The 5,597-nt window shown below is 37.0% G+C and overlaps 1 protein-coding gene across 1 annotated transcript in view; it reads left to right on the top strand.

Moving 5' to 3' along the window:
• Positions 1-5,597, top strand: part of ADAMTS18 (ADAM metallopeptidase with thrombospondin type 1 motif 18) — a 185,420-nt gene that overhangs the window by 23,396 nt on the left and 156,427 nt on the right. The gene's annotated exons all lie outside the window — the stretch shown is intronic.

Below are 5,597 nucleotides of genomic sequence, written 5' to 3'. Positions count from 1 at the left end.
TCTGGTTTGGCATGAAAGAGAAGAGAGAGAGATATGAGGGACATGGAAAACATCAGGATGTCTGAATAAACAAAAGGGCTAGACCTCAGCTGGAGTAAATCTGAGAAGATGCAATTAATTCAATGCAATGAAATCCACTCCAGTTTACTCTAGGCTCACAAACTTTCCAGGGTTTGACTGATCTAAATCATATAGTGATTCTTTTAACGTTTATCCCATCACTAATTATTTGGTGTATCTAAGGGTCTGACATTCACTTTGTGAGGCTTTTTAAGAACTGATTTTACCAAGGAACCACAGGATTCAGGGTAACATTTTTTAGACTGTTTGGTGTCTGTGGTGATTTTTCTCTTTGAGGTTTGCTTTGTTCCACAGCTGTGGTTTTATTTGGAATAGTCTTCACTTAGCATCTGTTTTTTCATTGCTTGTTCCTGGTGATATTTGCTGAAAATCACCATAGCATTTCCAAGTTGCAAGTGATAAGTGTGTGCCCTGTCAGGAACCTTCCCCCAACCTTGTTAGAGTGCAGGTACGCTACCCAAATCCTCAGAGCTCTGATCTTATAAATAGTGGCCAAAGTACAAAAGACAAAACTAAACAAACCTGAACATACGTCTAAAAGCTATAAACCCAAACAGTCCATAAATCAAATGATAAGATTCCACAAGATGAAGAATTCATGAATAACAAGCATGCAAGTTCACTTGGTAGCATGTTGGAAATATGCCACCTCCTGCAACTGGTAATCAAATCCACCTGAACCAGTGGTTTATGGCTTAAATAATGTGAAATATTTTCCATCTACTGTATTAGAAGCTAGATTACAGAAATCAAAAAGAAAGTTTTAACTACTCAGGAAAAGAAGTTGTGTTTTCACAGACATTTCCTTTGCAGTAAATCAACGTTTGCCTCCTTTTAGTGTCCTCTTCACTTATGGGGGAGGAGGTTACCTTTCATTTATCAGAGGCAGCAAGATATTTCTGCTCTTGGAAATGTTGCTGTGAACTAGATGTGTCTGAAATGGAGTCTAATTTCTCATTACCTTTCTAACCTTTCAGCCTTTGCTGATTCTAAAATGAGGAATTTTGAAATGTAAGTTCAGAAGCAAACTGTGTCCTTTCAACAGCCTTCTTTATTTAGTCAGATAAGAACATCTGTGCAGTTTTAAGGGAAGCCATCCAACGTGTTAGTGATCCACTGATTTTTTTCAGTTGGCAATTGACATAAATAAATCCAGGTCTGGACCCAAGTGCATGTTTTCTTGAGACTTCATTTTTTCTTTAGTTTTTAAATTTTTGCTTGTTGGTGAGATAAAAACCTGTCTGTGGAGGAATACATCTTTTGGCTTAACTTCATCATCAGACAAAACTAGATGAAGGACGCTTAACATAATGTAGATGAGATTCTGAGCACAACTCTTTCATAGAAGTTGCAAGTCTCCAAAAGAAGGCTGCAGTGTTAGTCTTAAAATTCATTGCTCTTTCAAGTCTATTAATTAGTCCCCTGAATGAATGCGATGGTTAGCACAGTATATTGTTTGCCATACTGAGGAACAGAATTGAAGCCATAATAAAATCTCCCATCATGATAGCAAAATTTAAAGAGTAGATGCTTTGAGCTCCAAACCACGTCAACCTCTAAGAGCTGGAAACTACCAGTGTTTGTCTTAGATAACCTTAAGAAAATATGTGGTATCATACTTACATTGCATGGTAACAATTGTTTGTTGCTGATTTTTTTCTTGTAACTGGCACATTTTACTTAGCTATTTATTCAAATAGTTTGATTTAAGTAAACCCTTTAATTAGATTCAAGTCGGAATTATGTTTAATTGCCTCACATTTCCAGATGTTATTTTTCCAGTGAACTGAATAAAAATATTAAATTGTATGCCTTTAATAAAATAGAGGCACAGGGCAGAAGCTTGCTCAGGATCCTTCAAAATAGCAGCACTTTTACATAGTGTAGGAGGAAGCATTATTCCCAATGTGTAAAGAGCTGACTACAAAATGTATTCTTTTGAAAATAGGAGAAAAATAATTTTAAAAATCCTCCTGCAAATTTTCCAGAAAAGAAAAAGTAGTAAAAGTCCACAAGCTCTTCTACATGTTGTTGCTTTCTGTTTTCTTAGACATCTTAGAAGATTTGGTAGGGGGAGATGACAGGGAGCAACTTGCCTGAAAAAAGTTGCAATAACTCCAGATCTGAAGTAGTATTTCAATTGAAGAAAAGGTCTGTAACATGTAGCCTGTTTTAGCATTATATGGATCAGTGACTATCAGCTGTCTTTGGAAAGGGACGTGATATAAAGGGTGATGTAATACAAAGTACATTTGTATAAATTGCTTTCTAGTAAAAAACCGGACATCAAAGCAAACCTCATAGCAATGAAAATTGGTGTAATCTTTGCCATGCCAAATGCTCAATCCAAACCCAAACTATTGTTTCACTTTGTTGGGTTCTGGAAACATATTTCCCAACCATTAATTTATATCATTAAGTACTGAGTATCATATAAAAACAGTACACAAACTTGTATGATTTAACTGAGACGTGGTATCACTTTCCCCTGCAATTTTTATTTTAATTTTGGGGCTTTTTTATGGTTCTCTAGAAGAGTGCTGCTGAGCATTGGAGGAAGCATCCAGGGAATGGCATAAATTTAGACTGTCCCTATATTCCTTTGATTCCAAACATCAGTTTTTGCTAAGAAGAAAAGCAAGTTCCTTATCTGTATGGTGATGTGCTGGGCTCATATCAAGTCAGACCAAAAGTCTATAAAGTTTCATTTGCTCTTGTCCTCTATAGACTAAACATCTTGCTTTTATCTCTTTATATATAGAAGTCCAAACCTGTTGACTTAATTTCTAACCCATTATGCTGGGAGGAGGTCAGCCAGGTAGCATCTGCACCAGGCCTGCACACCATGTCAGTGAGCCTAAAACAATGTCAGCATCTTCAGGACCTGAAGACTCAGAAACATCTTAGAGTTGAGCAAATCTGTCAGCTCTACTCCAGACCATGTCCTTGAATGACTAACCTGTCCTTTAGCCTCCTGAATCTACCAATGAACTTTTTTTTCTTCTTCTTTTCATGAGGTCTCTTCAGCTCATAGTGAAAGGGTCACAGATGTAATCAAAATTTTCACTTCTTCTAAATGTTTTTTACTCATCATTTGAAAGAAAAAGACCATCAACTGAAAGATAATAGCTTCTGGTACATACTGAAGAACAGAACAAGCATAGCGATACATTCCCAGAATAATCAACTGCCAAAATTATTTTATATTTAGGGACTTTCTGAGCCAGAGGATCGTCTTTGTGTTTAAAAGCCTTTATTAGATGTTTGTTCAATTAATTCTTTCAATCCTTTGCAAGTCTTTGCAATCTTCCAGCATCCACAACATCCTGTGGCAAGAAATTCCATGAGGCAGTCTGTTAGCCTGATGATTGTGCTGCTATTGTGTTTCTACAATGCATGGAAATTAACAACTCAGTTATATTTTCCTGCCCATTATCTTAACACAGGAAATCACTCAGATACTGCTCAAAGCGCTAAGCTCGGTTCTTGACTGATACAAATTGAAATCAATGGAACCGTGATAATTTATGAAATAGTATGATCTTACTGCAGTGCAAGAGCAGTCTTGAGTTTGAGATCGAGGTCAAATTTTTCCATCTGTCCACATATTTTATCTACAAAATTCCCATTAGATTGACCTGGATCTCAGCTGACTAAAAATTTCTCTCAGCACATACCTTTTAGCCTGGAAGTTCTGCCTGCTACCTTCCAGAAACTGAACACGTATGTCCCACCTACTTTGCTTCCTCTCAGTTTTAATTGCTTTTAATTCAGAGTATCAGATTATCTTTTCCCCTTATTTTCTCAGCAGACAGTTATTCATGGAAAAAAATGTTCCTGGTGTCTGGATGTGGGGTGGATCATATTCCAAATACAAAGGATGACCTAGTTTCGGTATGTGATGTGGCAGTTTTCCTCAGCTCTGACTGTATTTCAGTAGCACTTAGCACCCTCACCTAACTTCTGCCCACAAACTGTTTCCCACTACAGCAGTGTTCATTTTCAGTATAAAAATATCCCTAAGAAAATGACAGATTACCCACATTACTGCTTTTTAATGAAGCAGACTCTCTAATGTAAAATAATCAGTGTGGTTTTCGGTTTGGCTCAGAGGTGGCTTACAATAAAATATTGAGTAGTAAAATGGTAGGTCAGAGTAATGGTAGAGTAATACCAAATTGTGCATGCCTGTTCCATTTTATTCCTGTACTGGAAGGATTGCTCTGTTTTTACTTATAGCAGGCCCTGTTTATGCCATTGGGAATTGTCCGTTCCAGGTTCTATCTGCACTGATTTTCAGAGGACTGAAATTATAGCTTGGCTCTCATTTGTGATCATAACTTGTATTTTTAGTTAAACATGGGCAGCTCATAGGTTCAACTCCGGACACCTTCAGTAATGCTTCCTGTGACAGACAGGATCGAGATTTTAATATCACTTTGGATGCCTTCACTAACAGGGTGCTAAGTGACGGTCCTTTAGGACAACAGGAAATGATGAAATGCCAGTCATTGCTTATGTGTGCATATGAGTGTCAGCTATAGGGATTTAAAGGAACTTAACTCTCTTGAACAGTCAGTCTATTCATCTAGAAAACACCAAAATGATGGTGTAGGAGATTCAGTTACAAAACATATCATGCAGGCCCTAAAAAGTCATGGCCAACTGTCTAAACTGTTTCTGACTTCAAAACCTATTCTACTTCCTGAAAAAGGGCTACATCAGTAGTTTCGTGGCAGAAGTACTGAGTACTTCCAGTTAGTACGTAGGATGCACATGCTAATGGAGTTCAAACTGCTCAGAAATGTGCAAGACCAAGTCTTGAATTATAGCCTTCCCTCTTCAGTTAATACCTGCTGGCAATGTCTTCAGCGTACATCTTCTGAAGACAGCACCAGGGCTGTGTACTTCTTAAGGTGTCCATAAGCCCTCTGTTTTTCACTTGATGGCTACCACTGTTGGAAGTGTCACACTTTTGGAGCAACAAGAAGGTGTGTCTGTCTCATTTCACAAAGCCATTAACAAGGAATCTTCTGTTAGTGCCAATATTTTTCATTCTTCTGACTTCACTGACCTGGCCTAGATTAGTTGTAATGATAATGAGAAGCATCTTTTGAAGGTTACCATCCAGGTGTCAGAAACTTTTTTTGTTTATTATGAGCTGATAAATCAGCTATTATTTAATTTACACAACAGCTGCAAAAGTAATTACTTGGATATATTGAATGATTATGTCTTATGAAGGTGGATTTCTAATGACAGCTACATTCTGAAGTTCTTACTCATAAAGCAATAACAAAAGCTTTGAAAATTTAGAATGACTTTAGAGGTACCATCTTGTGAAAGCTCTTAAGGAGTAAATTATGTTCAAAGTGATTCAGTGGGAAACACTAATTTTTGGCTTCTTCAGATACATGTGCATTATTAAGTGGAGAAAGGATAAAATTAGGTTAAATTATTGTCTGTATGAGGACTAATATATTTTGCACATTGTTGAAAGGTGTAAATGCAAGAAA

Source organism: Calidris pugnax, unplaced genomic scaffold, assembly GCF_001431845.1.
Source record: "Calidris pugnax isolate Ruff unplaced genomic scaffold, ASM143184v1 scaffold28, whole genome shotgun sequence".
NCBI classification, from domain to species: Eukaryota; Metazoa; Chordata; class Aves; order Charadriiformes; family Scolopacidae; genus Calidris; species Calidris pugnax.
Note: the sequence above shows the minus strand (reverse complement) of the source record. Positions and strands in the feature narration are given on the sequence as shown.